The 18422-nt window shown below is 38.9% G+C and overlaps 1 protein-coding gene across 5 annotated transcripts in view; it reads right to left on the bottom strand.

The window, feature by feature from the left end:
• The window catches only part of LOC140753589 (uncharacterized), a 105545-nt gene that overhangs the window by 74563 nt on the left and 12560 nt on the right, over positions 1-18422 (bottom strand). For 4 of the 5 annotated variants that reach the window (XM_073088304.1, XM_073088308.1, XM_073088307.1 and 1 more), the window contains exon 2: positions 15581-15602. The exons of the other annotated variant lie outside the window; for it this stretch is intronic. The gene's annotated coding sequence lies outside the window, so the exon portion shown is untranslated. The remainder of the gene's footprint in view (positions 1-15580; positions 15603-18422) is intronic. 5 annotated transcript variants of the gene reach the window in all.

Genomic DNA, 18422 nt, shown 5'->3' with positions numbered 1-18422 from the left:
AGTGACGCCGCCCGGATTCCAGTACAGCACCCTGAGGGACGCTGCACTGGACCCCGAGGACGTCTGAGACGATCCGCTGCACGGCCGCAACCAAGTCCGGGTGCCGGGCCACTGCCTCGCAGATGGACTGCACTGCTGTGACAAGGGCATCTGCGGGCGTGTCAAGCCCGAGGGCACGAAAGGGCCGCGCAACGGCGACCGGTGTTGTGGTCTGACGGGGGCGGGGTGTTGGTCGCTCCTCCGGTTCCTCAATCCTTAGCCGCCTCTGCGGTCTCCTGCGGCCGGTGCCCTCCTCGACGACAGGCTGGGCCGGGAGTTGGGCACGGCGGGGGCGCGGAGCGGGCTGTCGCGGCTGTAGGGCCGGCGCGGACTCAGGTATTACCTGTACCCGGGCCGGCTCCACCGCCGGAGTGGGGGCTGGCCCCGCGGCCGGGTGCGTCTCTGGAGCCTGGTGTTCGGTCTCCATCGGCTGGGGGGTCGACTCGGCGAGGGGTACCCGCCGGGTCTCCCTCTGGTTCCTAAGACGCGCGGCGTTCCGACGCCTGTTATGCCTTTTACGCTTAGCAGACGTCGGGCGCCTCGCCGGTGCCATTAGAGATGCACCGGCCGCGGGTTCATACTCCTCCACATGCCGCACTGAGGGCCCCACTGCGGTAGGCGGCGCACGGCTCCTAGCTGGGGGCGCCGGAGCGGGTGCGGCGCCCCGCTGTTGACGAGGGCCGGGAATTGGTGGTGGTAGCGCGATGCTTTTAGCCCGCGCCACTCTCCTAAGAACCGCACATCGCCTATCATTGGCCATGTGCGGTCCATGGCAGTTGGCGCACTTGGCTTGGGCATCGCGCGGTAAGGGACAGTCCCGGGTTGCGTGCCCCTGCGCGCAACGGACACACTTCGGCCGCTTGAAGCAGTTGTACGAGGCGTGGCCGAAGCCTTGGCAGCGGTGGCACTGGGCCGGGCCGCCTCGGCCCCTCCACGCCTCGACAACCACCCCCGGCATGTTAAGTAGCTCGTCCACCCTGTAAAGGCGGGCGAGCTCCTCCTGGCCCAAGTGGTCCATTTGCACGTGAAACGTGCAACCCGGGCGTCCTCGCCTCGGTGGGATATACGTCCCGAAGCGTACCGGAAACCCAAGCGCCCTGAGCGCCCCGCAAACTCTCTCCGGGTTCGTATCCGCCGGCAATCCCCACACAGCCACCTTGGTGGGGCGGTTCTCGCGCGGCGTATAGCAGAACCAGGAGAGGTCTGGCTCTGTGCCTGCCAGGTCGGTCAGGAACGCCTGGATCGTCCGGTACTCTTCGGGCGTTTGAGGGATAAACCTTATCCCTCGTCCATAGGGCCGTGCGCTCGGCGCGCGACCCAATCGGGCTCGCAGCACCTCGAAGTGCTGCGTCCAGTTCGGGAACCGCTCTACCACAATGGGGGGGTAACCCTTAGGCCTGTCGTCAGCTCGAGGACCCTGGGATGGTCCACCAACGACGGGTGAACGCGGCGCTATACTAGCAGCCGCTGTTGTCGGGGATGGTGAGGTGGGCGCACTACGTGGCGCCTGAGTTGTCATTGCCGCAGCATAGGTGACGCCCTGCCTCAAGCCACTAGGCGAGGCCGGTTCGTCATTAACCCTAACCCTACTTACATCATCGCTCTCCAACTCGTTCGCGGCTAAGCGGGTAGGAAGGGTAGGGGGCTGGGCGGGAATGGTAAGGTTGCTGGTGGCCTCCGTGTGGCCGGACGGTGACGACCTCGATGCCATCTGAACATACGAGGTCGAGTCGAGGCCGGCCTCGACGGAGGGTGCCCTCGGGGGCGGGGGGGATGGGGAGGGGGAACGCGGGGGTGACCGGTGCGCGATGACATGCACCGCAGCAGCAACCTCCACGCCAGCGCTCTGCTCCTCCACGCTATCCTCATATTCCGAGGACTCCGTCGACGCTTCCAGCACCTGCAACTTCGCTGGTCTCTCCTGAATAGGGTCTGAGGGCGAGACCCGTCTGGGGATCTTACTCGCCCTCCTTGGTGGTGTTATGGGTGCAGGTGCTGGTTCTGGGTCCAGCGTCGGCATGTCCTGCCCGGGTCCTTCTTCTGGATCCGGCTCCGGTACTTCTGGGGGTGCATCCGACTCCGGCCTGGTGGTCGGCAGTGGGACCTCCCGGCAGGCTACGCGCCTCCGAGTACCCCGTCTTCCCCCGCGCACGAACATCGTGTGCAGGGGGTCCTCCGCTGGACGCGTAGGCTCGCTAGGGGGCGCGAACAAGTCGCGCACCATTATGCGCCTACCCTCATCCACGGATGTCGAGGGAGCGCCGGAGGACCGGCGCGTCTCCTCCTCCTTCTTCGGTCGCCGCGCGGCCATCCCCCCACCGGGTGAAGTGCGCTGGTGCAAAGCCCAGTGAGGGTGCCAGCGACGGACGACGGATCTTCTTGACGCGCGGTCTCTCCAGCACACCCCTCTTTGCTAATGAAAGGAGGGTAGTGTTCGGAGGCACACAATGGTGCTTTCTCACTCGCACCCCAAAGCAAGCCTGCGGAGGGTATTCGCAAAAAGATAGAATGGGGGGTACTCGGGTCTTACCTCTCGCTCTAGCGCGGAGCTCTCCAGCGGTAACCTTGGTCTCCAACCGGGGGTCCCGCACTGCAATCCGTAATCACCGAAATCCAACCACCGAAATCCAAAAACACTGCAATCCAAGTCACTGTGATCCAGATTTTGGCCGAAACGTAAACCGTATCGCATTCGTGGGTTCTTTGTGCGCGTGTAAAAACCAGGGGGTTTGTGAGAAACGCGTTCCGCTTATAATACAAAAAACTGTACTAAATAAAATTAAACCAATATATTTTTTATTGACTTTCGTACATAAATACATTCATTGAAAATTCAATTAGTAAATACTAAAAGAACACAAATTATTTTATTCAGTTAAAATCGTTCTCTTTTTTACAATTTCATGGAAACGATATAAAAAAACAAATAATAAAAACTCATACCAAAATAGTGATGTTTCGATTTTGAAGTGAAATAAAATTTTACGTACAAATGTTCGTTCAAAACATCCGTTTTCACTCTCCAATGCGGTCATGGACGATACGAAGCACATTGTGTTCACAGGGTCCCTGACCACACGAATTGATTCAGCGTTAATTTGACACTATTTAATGCGGCAAATTACTTATTGGAGACGGCTATGGTTAATTAGTTCCATCTTATATTGTTAAAATATACCTATATAAGCAATATTTTATTCGTACCATCTTGTACAATTTAAAAAGATGCCTTACAAATTGTAAGAAAGAAACAAAGTAGAACAAATTGTAAGAAAGAACTTTTATGAACACTATGATTGGAACGATTATAAAAACTGTCATTAAAATTAAAGAAAAGTCTGTAAACTGAAAAATAATCTTAATTATGTAATATGTATGTATTAAAACTATTATACTAACTTAAAACCTAATTAAATATGCTAAAATGAGCTTATTTCACAAGATAACAATAACGGCAATGGTAACAATAAGTGCGGCGTGCGTATGAGATATATCAATGCAAGATTGCAAAACCAAACGAACAAACGTTATGCCGGTAACTACACTCCTTTGCAAAAAAAACGGGCGGGTTTGATTTTTTAACATTATTGGTAATAATTTAGTTCTTCAGAGGTTTTAATAGCCAAACTATGTTACTGGCACTTAATAAAGAGTCTGGGTATGAAAAAAAGTTCATTCCAAATTCAAAACTTTTGTTTTTTAAATTATTAATCCCTTTTTCATTTTGTGACACTTTTCGCGGGTTTGCGGTTAAAAGGTTATCAAGCAACTAAAAGTAACTTTTCGTTATTTTTAGTACAACAATTTATGTTTATCGCATAATTCTGCCTTATTGTGACTTAAAACAGATATCTTTGTGTCTATCGTAATGGCAGAAAAAGCAATGAGAGCTAGTAAAATTATAGCGCTGCTGGAAGAGGGGTGTAGCCAATGTTACGTCTCACAGCGGTTAAACGTGAGTCGTTCAACCGTACAAAGAACCTGGACTCGATACCAAGAGACAGGTTCCGTTCAGAGAAGGCAAGGTTCTGGGAGAAAACGTTGCACACAGCCGCGAGACGATCGCTTTTTAGTGACTCAGGCGCTGAGGAACCGCAAATGCAGTTACATAGACCTCAAAAGAAACCTTGAAGAGGTACGAGGAGCACAAGTTAGCCTATGGACTGTGAGGAGAAGACTTTTAGCTGCTGATATACGTAGTCGACGACCAGCGCGGGCCCCCAAGTTACTCCGTGAGCACCGGATTGCGCGGTTGAGGTTCGCTAGAAATTGCCTATCTTGGACACCAGGTAACTGGAGTAGCGTACTCTTCTCCGATGAGGCTCGAATTTGTCTGCATGGTGAGGACCGACGTCGGCGAGTGTTACGAAGACCAGGGGAACGCTATGCCGATGTGTGTTTTGAAGAAATCACCCCTTATGGTGGAGGGTCCGTTATGTTTTGGGCGGGCGTAACTTCCAACTATCGTACCGAGATAGTATTCATAGAAAATGGCTCACTAAATGCGCATAGGTACATAACAGAAATCCTTTCTCAAAATGCACAACCCGCACTGACTGTAATTGGTGAAGATGCCATTTACATGGACGATAATGCTCGGGCCCACCGTTCTGGCGACGTAGATGCTTATATGCAAGAGGTCGGTATTCGTCGTTTGGATTGGCCAGCGCGGAGCCCCGACCTTAACCCCATTGAGCATGTTTGGGACCTCCTAAAAAGGCGAGTACGATCTGTCCAACCACCTCCACAAAACATCAGAGAGCTTAAACGTGTAATCTCGACTGAGTGGGAACACATTCCACAGGACACCATCAAAAGCCTGGTGGGAAGCATGCCAAGACGATTACATGCCGTAATCGCTGCAAGAGGAGGTCATACTCGTTATTAATTTTTATTTTTTAATGTCTCTTTTATTAAAATACCATAAAAATACTCGTAGTCTTAATTTCATTATACCCATAAAAATGTCCATTTTAACACGGCTCTCTGTTTACATTGACTAAAACACCGATACCAGGATAAAAGTGTTAAAAAACTAGATTCTCATTGATAATAAGAAATTTCTAGTCATCCAAGCTAATGACATACTAAAAATATAATAATATTTACCCATAGAAAAGCTAAGGTAAAGTGTGTGTGTAAGGTGCCCGTTTTTTTTGCAAAGGAGTTTATATTATGCAAGCATACTTACCCCGCATAGCTATAAATGTAGCTGTATATCATTTACTCCTGTCATATTTTACAGCAACGGCAATTTTTTATATGTGATCCTGAAACACTACATTCTATAACAGTAGGTACTTAACATTTCTCATTTTCTGTAGAAATCATATTAGCATTAATTCTCCAGTACAAGTATATTTCTAATTCTAATGCCCTGTCAAATAATAAACTTAACAGAGTAATTGCGATAAGTTTCAAAATTACTTTAGTATCAATATGATCTTTGATTAAGCCCTTTGTGGATCGACTCCGGGGTACCCGTGGGCCCCTTACGTAGGAGTCTAATCTGGGGTAGATTACAGATTTCCGTAGGCGGCAGTACTCACTTACCATGAGGTGGACTGGATGCTCATTTCCTACTTCTATATAATAAAAATATAAACAGTAGGTATAGTGGGAATCTTGAGAAAATCGATTCTTTAAACTCACGGTTGGTTCCACTTCCGTTTAGAAACAAGTAATTTCTTGAAAGTGAAACCTTTGCTTTTATTCCGACTTCAACCTATTATGGCCACGAACTGAAAACAGGGCGCACTAGCGAAGATTGACCGTCCGTCTAGACGGCTGCTCCATCAAGTTTACTTTTTATTTCACTATTAAGTGGAATATACACCTGCCGATTGACGCAAATTAAGATAGATATCTATCTACCTTACTACTATATCTATAGTATCCGATGATTTTAACCTATGGATTTGATAATTAAATGTGATTAATGTTTAAATAAGTTTAAGTTTGTGTTTCCATTTGTAACATAGTAACTCTCAAGGTAATTAATCTTTTTGAACGCGTTTTTGTGTTTTGTTAGTTTTTGAACAGAGCTTCAAAAGGGTCAATCAACTCAACAACAAGAAAAAATATTAAGAAATCTGAACGTATCATTCATATAAAAAAAGCATATATACGGTCGAATTGGGTAACCTCCTCCTTTATTGAAGTCGGTTAAAAAATGACAATAATATTAAGAGGTAATATTTTCAGAAACATTAGTACAATTTAAATTATGCAAAAGTATACAAACTTCACTTTTGAGTATTTTCTAGAAATCATTCGAGATCGAATACATTAATACTGTCTTTCTAGAAGTAGGTTACAAATAAAAAATATATTTTTCGATGATTTTGTGCGAATATACAATTGTGTTTAAATTATTTTCGGTAATTATACTTAATAACGTATTTCGAAGTGTAATTAATTAAAAAACCTAGTTTAATGTGTAAATTAATTAGCTAATTAATAAGGAACTGAGGTATTGGTATTTTTTGCAAATATTTTAAAAATCGAAAGCTACTTTCAACGCTTCTTTACGTAAGAGTAGGTACAAAATTTCATTTTCTGCACGTACATCTAAGTATTTTTCTATTGTTACAAGTTTTTATGCAATTTACGTAATTATATTCAATTACCCCCATTTAGATCCACCGTAGCGCCACGGTAAAAGCATAGCTAAAAAATAATTAAACAATTAACGAATTCGCGTGATTGTAACTGGTAACTATACCCATGAAAGGCCGAATTGATAAATAGATTTAATATACAAAACTGATAAACAATATTATTTTAATCATAACATTTTTTTAACATTTATTATCGATTATTTTTATATGTACCTACAAAGGTTTTTAAAAGTACAAGTACTTGTATTTTACAAAGCAAAATACAAGCTCTACTATAAAAATGATATAGCCTGTAAATAAAGAAATAGGTGAAGTGATAAAGTTTTAGCAATCAACGAAAATAAATATTGGATTTGTTAAGAATGGAGCCTATTCAATTCCGTTTCAGTCGTTTCCAAGATGAGCAGACAGGCATAGACACAAACAAAATAAATAAAATTGCTTCATGGTCTAACCGTATGAATCTAGACATTTATTTCGAACCACACGCTAAAACTCAACTTTTATTTAAATTGGTATGCACTAGGCACATACCATATTAAACGTGAACTTCAGGTTATACGCCGACACTAAGTTAAGCTTAATCACCAATTAACATATCATTATCCGCAATTGAAACCTGAAGCTCGAACGAGTCGCGCCACTTAAGTTCAGGAACGGGGAAAGCGGGGTCAACGACCGCTACCACTCGCCCTTTCATGAATCACGTATCGATACTCGCATCCGTTACGTTATCGATTTCAATCATTTACATCATTCGAGATAAATGCGTGATAAGATGCGTGTTGCGTTATATTCACGTAATTTTTATGTTCTTATGTTACGGAAGTAGGCTGCATAAGGTTTTATGGGAGAGAAATTAAGGTATTCCATAAGTGTTGTATTTAGCAGCGGCTAATGTGGAATCAAAGTTAAATATTAAAAGGTCGCAATATGAAAGATTATCACTTTTTGGCTTAAGGGACTTTAATTAAATCGTATTTGGATGCAAGGAGATTCTGCTAAGACCACGATCCATTCGCCTCTCGGGCTTGATTTGGCGAGATTATCCTCTTACAATTTATCCCATTTTTTTGGAAATAATTTATTTGATCACGTGCACGTATTATAGTATTACAATGTCTACCCTATTCCAGAGAAAAAACTTCATCATAAATTCTTCTTGTCTTCCTTAAGGAAGACAATTCGGGGAATCAAGACCTCTAAACTTACGTCCTATAAGGAAAATGATATTATCTAGCTGTGCGGTTACTCTAAAAAGCAAATAAATAGACAAAATAATAGAATGTTTGGTAGGAACGAAGCGTGCAAAATGGTTATTAATAAAAACAGTTATTGCAATAGGCACTAACTATCGACCATAAAATCTTTGAAATGGAAAGCCGTCCGTGGCGTAAAAGTAGTTTGTCGGGATCATGAAATTTATGAGAACAGATAGATTGATATAACCACTTTGTCAGTTTCACGGCGAGCTCCCACGAGAAAAACATGGGAGACGGTAGGGTTAGACACTAACGTGTGTTGCACACTGCTAAAGGTGAAGCTTTTACAACAAAATTTGTAAACTGAATTCTGCCTTCCGTATTTCGTTATTTTTTGTGCTATGTGCGTCTTAAAATAAATTAGATTATTTTTGGGCGTGAGAGTTAAAATATCCTGAGAAGACATACAGGGAGTTTTCTATCAAATTATTGTGTATAGTCAATACACAGTAGAACAAGACGTGGACTATGGACAGAGCTTTTGTTACATTAAAACGTGCCCATTAGTAGAGTAATGATTAACGTTTACTTTAGGAATCTGAAAAGTTTATTTTGCGGCTATCCATGTTCTACGAGCCACTGATAGTAAGTCAAACACGACAAAACACCGAGGTTATACTTCTCAGGAATAGTTTTATACGTTGCTATTGTTTCAAATTGATCACTACGGTCATAGATTAGTAAATATTACTCACTTCTAACAAGGAGATGTAACCAGTTTTGAGAATTAAAATATGTAGTTGCGTAAAAAAGTTTTGCTGTCTCCGTGCCAAAATGTCCCTAAAATATTTGAAATATTATTAATTTATTATTTAAATTACGCAATATTCGTTATTCATTCGTAAAATTTCTCTAAAAATGTTGTTTATTTGTTAATAATTTAAAAAAAAACCGGACAAATCATCCGTTTGTGGCTTCATATAATTTCAAGGCGGCGAAGTATTTACTTTTGTAAGGAAACCAGAATTAGTTGTGGTAGTGAGTTATTATATTCTTATCACTAAGTTTATTACAGATCACACTTGACCTACAAAGTCCCATCAACTTCTCAAACGGCCACATTATTGTAGCATAGGATGCCGGCATAGTTTACAAAAACAAGAAACATAACCAAAACTAGACCGGACTAACGCAATATTCGTAATGTAAGCACATTCGGATGTCCGGAATGGATGGACCTGGCTTGCGATTGAATTATTTATAGTCTCAGCCAAAAAGAAGACTAGAATTAACCTCCGCATAAAAATTTTCGAGCATACCAAATCCTGTTACTTATGTAGTTTACACGAAATATTCACGCATACCTTACATGGATATCTGTGTGGATTGCAACGATTTGCATTATACAATGAAAATCATTGCAATCGCGTCAGTAGAAATAATGGACGAGTGTATATTCTTCGAGATGGTAACTTCCTTTTTTGATCGACTTCGAAGAAGGAGGAAGTTTTATGTTCAGCTCTGTATATACATTTATGTAAGTTCACCGATTATTCCGCGAAGTCTCAACCGATTGAGATGAGTCAAATGGCAATATATGCGGATACTTTCGGAAGGGGCTCATTTCATTGAAATCGGCATCGGCAAACACCTTAACCATTTATACTGAAGTTGTTAATTATAATGAGTCTGTTGATTTTTGAGCAGATGCTATCTTACAAAGAAGTTTCATCAAATTTTAAGCACTAAAGGAGCAAGATGGACCAAGGATTGGAGAATTTGGTTAAGTTTAGAATGAAGATAGGTAGAAGTTTCCATTAACTCTTTAGTTTACGTTTAGATGTAAGAGTTAGGAAGATTCAAGTAGTAAAGGTTTAAATTTACTTTTACGTTGATGTTTGCATTTACGTCTATGCTTTATATATATAAAAATCATCGCCAGAGTTTGTTGTTTGTGTTTCTAACACTAATTTATGCATGATCAGATGTAAATTAAACTAGAAGTAATTAGTAAATAGAACGGACTAGCATAAAAGCACATTAGGATTTCCGGAACGGTCACCCTCGCTTACAAATGCGTCTGCTGTAAACCTGGCGTCTTGAAAGCCTGCACAATTACATAAGCGGTGAAAGTGACATTAGATTTTCGTCATATTTGTTTAAGCGCCGATTGTGAAGTGGGTGATAGTGTTTGGTTTCCGTTCGCATATAACTTGAGTACCTACATGCTGATTTTTCACTTGTTATGATCTTCCCTCGTTTTTTCGTATTCACGCCGTCTTTCTTATTTCGATTATAGAAGATATAAGTTTTTCTTCAATTTTCAGAGCAGCAGTGATACTTATCTTAGTGGTCGAGTCTCGGAGTAAGATTCCTAAGCACCTCTGAATTTTCAAAGTTTCGTGCGTATAAGGAGTTAACATCACTTATTTTAATGATGGAGGTTAATATCATGTGGAAACCAACATACTCAAAGTTGTGTGAAGTGTAGTAATTCGCGTGCGGTAGACCATGGCCTAAACCCCTCTCATCTTGAGAGGAGACCCGTGCCCAGCCTAACACAGTAATAGGTTGAGGGCTAATAGTTTTCGACAATTTAAGCGAAATGAAATTAATTTGATAATCTAAGTGTACCCAGGTGGAGATAAAATAAATTATACATCAATTGAAATGAATATTTAATAAATTTAAATACCTATTACGGCATAATTAGTAGAGCATAAATTTAAAAATATTACGTTCGTTATTAGATAATAAGTTGTAATGCTAAACTACTTCCGACATTAAAATATGTAATCAGTAAATAATCATTAACTACATGTCATAAATATTACCGAAACCAGGCCGACTTATGCAATGGTCATCTTGTGAGCAATATTACCGATTTACTAGGCAAATCAATAGAAAAGGTTAGTAATTAATATTAAACTAAATTATTAAGTGAAATACATAAAAGAAATGATTTCATGAAAAAAATTTTTTTTCAGAAACTTACGTATTATTAAATTAAAAAAAAATATTAATAAATAATGAATACAATCGTGATCGTTCATTAAAATATAAAAATTAAACATAAAAGAAAAATATTATATTGATAAAATATGGAATGTAATTTTAAGAACTTCCCTCGTTTCTTATTTGATTTGCAGGAAAAGAACAATGCTGAAAAAACAATCAATGAGAATAAGAACATGACGAAGTAATAATCAAATAAGTCTCACAATTTTATTGATTCTAAGAAATTTCAAACAACACTAATGACCCAAAGGGAAAGGCCCGAACTATGAATGATATTCTTTCTTCGATAATAACGGCTTTGTCCTCCGCCTGACCGCTAATTACACGGAAAAAATATGTGAGTAAAAGTGCGCTTTCTCCAAAATGGCACAAAATACTCTCTGCATAGCTTAAACATATAATAAAACAGTGTTATGGCAACTTAGTACACTTATTTTTGGCGATGTAACATTTATATGGCATTTTCAATGTACATAATCTAGGATAAGACTGTAAGGTTAATCTCTCGTATTTTTGTTAACCTTTATGTTTTAAAAACTACAACACTTATTATTAATCGTTACATGACATATTTTTTTGAATGGAAAGAGAAGACCCAAGGGTTTGTTTTTATGCTTTAAAACAGTAATGCAAACTTATATAGGAATAAATATAGTTCAAAAAACTAAAAAACACGCTTTTATGATAAAATCAACTAAAAAGTAGAAAATAATTTTCAATCTAGGAATCAATTAAGGAACAGTAAATTGTATAAATGTAAAAAAAAAGCGTGGAGTGCTCCACTTATCAATTTCTGAAAAGCACCCCAATTGAAAATTATTTTCTACTTTTTAGTTGATTTTGTCATAAAAGCGTGTTTTTTAGTTTTATGAACTATACTTATTTTATTATTTTTTAGTATTTGTTGTTATAGCGACCATCATTATGCATCGTCTGTAAAAAAATCAAGTGTCTATCTATTACGGTTTAAGAGATAACGCCCTGTGACTCACGAACAGACAGCGGAGGGTTTCGTTTTATCCTTTGAGTACGGAATCTTAACAATCATTCTACAAGATGGTATTATAGATATGTTTCAGTACATTTGAGTTAGAGAAATAACATTATTATTTTTCAAAACTAAAAATCAATCTAGTAACTTTGCCTCAACTCTCCCTAAGGCGCTTTCTCTCGCCTCGAAAATCGTTAATCCTGAGGATGTTGATAAGGACAATGGTACAAAATTATTAAAATCGTGTATTGTCATCGTTTTTGATAAATTTTAAAAAATTTGAATTAAACTGAACGTTCAAACGGATAGAAAGCGGGTTCAAAGATTCCGTTACTGTTACGTACATACATACATACAAACATACCCAAGCTAATAAAAGCGTGTTAAAAATACTGATGCACATAAAAGTATTCAACAAAAATCCTACGCATCGAGAGAAAAGCCATAACGTGTGTCAACTAAAGGCGACAACTGGATTTACATAACATTAATTCCATCACGTGTTACGAACCCAGGAAAAAGCCAGATCAGGCTCATCGGATTGCCACAAAGTGTCGCGTAATGAGACAGGTGGGCCGAGACCGGCTTCAGGCGTTTATACAAGAAGACCGACCCATACATCATATGCAATTATCTTTGACATTTACGCATGAAATCGCTTTGTAAACGAAGCTACTGAGGGTTGGGTTAACGACTTTTTTTCGAAAAACAGCAACTGTGTAACTTGCTTTATTTCGTGTAGTTTTTATATTCATTATTCAAAAGTAAGCCATAAACAGATGAGGAAATTTTTGAAGGCACATTTAAATTGAACTGTGTGGCAGTGGAGTAACGATGATAAGATTTCCTTTTTTAAAATGTAACCGAACCTTTGAATTGTAATTACAATTAACCTCATTATAGTAGACATTGTGGCATCAGATAGTCTAGCTTCAATATGCGATAAACATCAGAGAAGCAACTAAAGCTAGAAAGCTAGTCAAAGAAGCTATAAAAAGAACTTTACCACTTTGTACTGAAAGAAAAACCCTTTCAAGAAACATAAATGAACGACAACCCTTGTTTCGGCAGACACGTTTGCGCTCGCAAAAACTCATGAGGTAATGTCATGGACTCCAAAAATGGAAATCGATGGCCGAGGAACACATAATCAAACAGATACATTTTTGAAGGTAGGTAGGAAGGTAGGAACACATAATTGAAGGTGGTAGAACCCTTTGTGGTTCAACTCCGGCGGCACCACCGCCATACCTATTTCTGCCTAATAACAGCAGTGTTAAGCGCTGCTGTGTTCCGTATTGAAGGGTGTGGTAAGGGAGACGTACTTTTCCGAGGCGTTCCAGCTTAGTCCTCAGGGGTAGAGGCGCATCTGTGGCCGACCTCAGGTAGGAATATCTAATCCTATCTGGGGTTAATTACAGATGTCCATGGGCGGCAGTAGCCACTTACCATCAGGTGGACTGCATGCTCGTCTGCTACTACTATATTATAAAAAAATAATAATAATCAGCCCATTATTGTCCCACTGTTGGACAGGGGTCTCCTCTTAGAATGAGAAGGATTAAGCCATAGTCCACCGCGCTGGCCAAGTGCGTATTGGTAGACTTCACATACCTTTGAGATGTTTTTTTATATAAATCTCTAAGGTATGCTGGTTTCCTCACGATGTTTTCCATCACCGTTTTAAGCAAGTGTTCATTAATTTCTAATACGCATATAACTTTGAAAAATCAGAGGTGCGTAGTGCTTACGTAGTAACTATTTATTAATCTGTGGTAGTGCCTAGGATTTGAACCGCGGACACCTCGTTTTAGAGCCGAGCTTCTAAACGATCAGGCTATCACTACTTTTTAACCCTCGCCGAACACAACCTGCTTACGTTTCAATATTTTCATTATCAATTCACGCACAAACTCACAAAGAGCAACGCGGCGTGCAATAATTATTGGGACAAAAAATAAACACTTTCGCTTTCTTGGGCACCTTTCCTGATTCAATAAAAAGTAATGTTATCTCAAGAACTCGTTCCACGAAGCTCGGAGGAGTGTAGCGTGGACAAATTGGCATTTTAATATATACGAAAATGTCAAAAGAGAACCGATCCTTCCCAATCAATTACGAAATTAATCTTATTAACGAATACGGCACACGACACGCTTCATTAAAGTAATTTATTGATTAAATACACTGATATAGAAATCTCTTAAAAATTGGCTGATAATCTTACATCGACTAAGAAAAAAGCTGACGAATTTTACAGAACTAAATGGTATTCATCGAACATGTCATTCTAGACAAAGAATTTTATCTATTTGAAAGCTTCGTTACAGACACCATAAGCCTTTAATCCTATATCACCCTTATTATTGAAGCGGAGGTTAACAAATATTAAAATTAAATATTCAAAGAATAACGTCGTGTAAACAAATAACGGTCATATGGGAATAGGTGTAACATTATTTTATCTATGGTGGTAACATTATTTTAAACCGTTACTTTTGAGTACATATTAATTAACATTGTCTGCTCATTCTGAGAGCCCAGCAGTAATATTATCTACATGGCATTAACCATTTCTTATGTTACTGACATTGAAACCAGTCCTTATTAGAGCAAACTATTTATCTAAGCCTCGTGATGGTTAATTGGGTATTAAGAGAACATGATAAACTCCTTCATAATTTGTAAATTTTACACAAATCAGACAAGATTAAAATAAGCGTACGGATAGTACGAGTATCTTATATATAAAATTCTCGTGTCACAATGTTAGTTACCGTACTCCTCCGAAATGGCTTTACCGATTTTCACCAAATTTGATATGCATATTCAGTGGATCTTAGAATAGGCTACTATCTATTTTCCATACCACTAAGTGATAAGGGTCGTTCACCCTTAACATTGTTTTATTTATATGGCAACTAAACCTTTGCCGGGTCAGCTAGTTAGTACGATAGTACGAGGAACATTACGACCTACATTGAATATCTATCACCTGACATCTAATCACATACCTTCATACAGTTTACTATTAGTTATGCAATAAAAAGCTTCAATGATAAATAAACCGGTTAGGTAATAAGGTGCGAATGGCAGTTCACCATTTGGAATATTTAAGACAGATAGGATTTTAGCCACTTCGAGCGATGAGTTCGATCAACACGAATCGTTATGGCGGCAAAAACTGGTCTGGCCGGTTTTGTGATTATAGACAAGTTTGGAGACGCTTCGAACTCAATGGCCGACACTAGATGCCCTTATAGTAATAAAATACCAAATATAGATGACGATGTCTACTAGGTTATGATGATATCAGATGATTTAAGAGTGTGAATGAATGCAATGGTAATATGTATAAAAAGAATCAAATCCTTTTTGAGAAGAAATTAAGTATTAACTGAATTGATTTCCAATTGGGGGTCTAATACTAGTGACGGTATACTTATGTATTTTTACATATCAACATTTATCCTTTTGCATATTGCATATTTGCAAATTGCAGACATTTTGTTTGGTGATCAATGATGAATGAGAGTGGACTTATAAGTGTTGAAACCGTTATATTTTCTAACTGAATCAAAAATATTGATGATTTGTTTATAATTATGATAATTATTTACATGACATGTTTACAAAAAATCTAGACTAAGGCCTACATTCGGATAAGTCGTAACACCTAATTTACTTCCAAAGTAAGCCACATTTCGTACCTGCTGTGGGAACTCCAACGATCTGTAACAAAACAAAAACATCGTGAGCTGTATTTCTCATGTCAATCTCTTAAATTGTTCTCACCTCAAATATTTCTCACACAAATTGAAATTCCTTAACACTTTTTACTTTTTGATAATGAATGTGATTTAATTAATAACAAGGAAGAAATTGATTTTTGTAACTAGAGAAATTCCAATGAATATTCAATGATTCGTATGACAAGGTCAGAGATTAAATTCCATTCAAGTGCCATTACAAATTTCTATTTATACACTTTCGACGTATTTTGACGTCCTTGAAATTCTTGTATGAATATTTAATTCTAAGCTTCTCAAATTCCTTCATGGAAGTCATCTGCATTTTCTCAAACGTATGTATTTTAATTTCTAAGATACGTGGATGTGCACGATAATGAACCAAAATAAAGTTTCTAATTACTCTAATTTTTTGCGTCCTACTTTACGAGAAAGAGTGGAAAGAGCTTAATTTAACTGACATTTACCAAATTTAAAGGGATGTACAGTACGAAATTTCGGAGTAAATTTGAAATTCTTGGAAGAGATTGCGGGCGTAAGCTGGCATTTAATTAATCCTTTATTAGTAGGTTTTTGGATGTATTCAAATAAGATAAAACTACTTAAGTGTAGTTTATTTTTTGTAAAGTCACAGCCAACAGCTGCAGAAATACGAGTAACGGCAGCAAGTCAACCGAATCCTCACAAAAAGGGTTATCTACCACCTGGTGGTATGTAGAATTTGAGTTTTAAAAACAGCTTTTATTTACTTTTTATATTCGTATAGCTATCAATTTAGAAGGCGGCATAGTTACATAGAAGGCGGCATAGGCATTACTGAAATTTACGGCATCTTTAATATCGATATCCTCCAGTTCTTTAGCATCAGGTTGTTGACCGTTGTTGTCATTTCTTGTCCTTGGGAATATACATTTGCTACCGCATTGCTTACACAAAGTGTGATGACAATGATGACATTTATCATTTCGATAGTGCATGCGACGATGGTTAAGATCCTTTCGCTTTTTGGACCTTAGTAAGTAGACTTTAAGTAACAATAATCCCTGCCTTAATCCTGCCTCAACTAAAATCTTATTTCGGATTGATCTTCCATAAGAAAGAGGTAGATGCAATAACGTTAAACCTAGATTTAAATCATTACGTGGTATGTTATGCGTAATAGTAACATGTTATAATCAAGAACATCTGTAACGGATCAATTCTTCGATATCAGTTACAAAGAACTGTCAACGGAAGCAACACGGAAGACAACAGAAGTTGATGAAAGTGTAACCAAGAGATCTCTGGAAGTTGTGCAATGGCACGGAATCCACGTTTTGCAGGAAGCATGTTCTATTGTTTAGTGTCATTGTTTTATGGAGGCATCGATGATCACATTGATTGATCATTAATTATCGTGGAAACCTGTTTTGTTATCTTGAAATGTAATTAAAATTAATATTGAATACGTAATTACCGCCTTAGAATCGGCGCATGATTCCTTTAGTCCAATATCTATTGACGGCCAAGATTATCAGAATAGATTACGAATCTAGAGAATATATTAGCTAGGTTTCTGAATATGGTACCCTTAAATAAATAAAAAAATCGTTTGTTTCGGATTATTTATTAAAAACAAATATTTTTATCTATTCATCAAAAGTTCTACAGGAGTTCTGGTTCAGGTGTACCTTCTGCGGATTCCATATTTTAGAACCATTCAAAAGTACTGTCAAAGAGACTTGCTTAAACGAAGTTTGTAGGACTAACTAAATATATAATTAAATAAAATTGCGGTTTACTTACTATAATTCATGAGATTAAGTTAATTCCTATAATCGCTTTAACTTCAGATGAACTCAATGAGTTTGCATGTTTTACGATCGATATGCTGATTGTGTTCCATTCTTACAACTGACATTAATAATTCAGTGTGCAGTTCTCGTCATTCATTTTTCCTATTAGCTACGATTTGTTTTTAATTAATTGTGTTAGTTCCTTATTTTCTCGTTCAATATAATAGTGATTTTTTTTTCCGCCACAAACGTTAAGAAATAAGTGTTTTAAATCTGAAACATTCGAACATTTAAAAAATTACCTAAATTACAGATCTTTAAATTGTTTTGTTCTTTTATTGTCTAGAGCCTACTTTTTACTAGAAATTCGACTATTTGACAGATGCATTGCTAAACGTTCTATAGTTTTCACGAAACGATAGAGCAAAGATCGACATACGAATATTAAGTTCATATAACGATAATTAAAAAAAAATACAGAATTGGAGCAGCGTCTAAAAGCTAAGTTCTAAAATAACAGTCATTCCCGGATGCGCCATTTCATGTCTTTATCAAATGCGATCAACACGTTTAAAAATAACGATATGTACTACCAAAGGGTTCATGTACTGTTATTTGCTGTTTTAATTGGCATCTGTTGTGTGTTTAATCCTGCTATGGCTATTTTAACTTCTCGTATATTATTTTAAGGTTCATTATACAATTTCCGTATTTGTAACAGATAACCAGCTGTGCCCGCACAAAGCACTTCGTTACTCAACGCGGTCATTGGTTATTTTGCGAAAAGATAGTTGTTACGTAAATATACTATGATAATTAATATTTCGTTTTACGACGGCAGGCAAAAGGAGAGTTATGGTTTCGAGTGTATTTGGTTCTATTTCTCTGACGCGGGCTGTGGCCTAAAAGGCTTAATTGATTTCTAACATATGGGCTGTATGTAACACATGAATTATTGTAAGATTCGTCTTAATAGCGCGAAACACAATGGGAGCGTAAAATTATAAAAAGCACAATGGCACATTTAA

The sequence above is a fragment of the Epargyreus clarus genome, unplaced genomic scaffold, assembly GCF_041222505.1.
Source record: "Epargyreus clarus isolate Ecla_fem2 unplaced genomic scaffold, WU_Ecla_fem_2.2 ptg000026l, whole genome shotgun sequence".
Classification (NCBI taxonomy): domain Eukaryota; kingdom Metazoa; phylum Arthropoda; class Insecta; order Lepidoptera; family Hesperiidae; genus Epargyreus; species Epargyreus clarus.
Note: the sequence above shows the minus strand (reverse complement) of the source record. Positions and strands in the feature narration are given on the sequence as shown.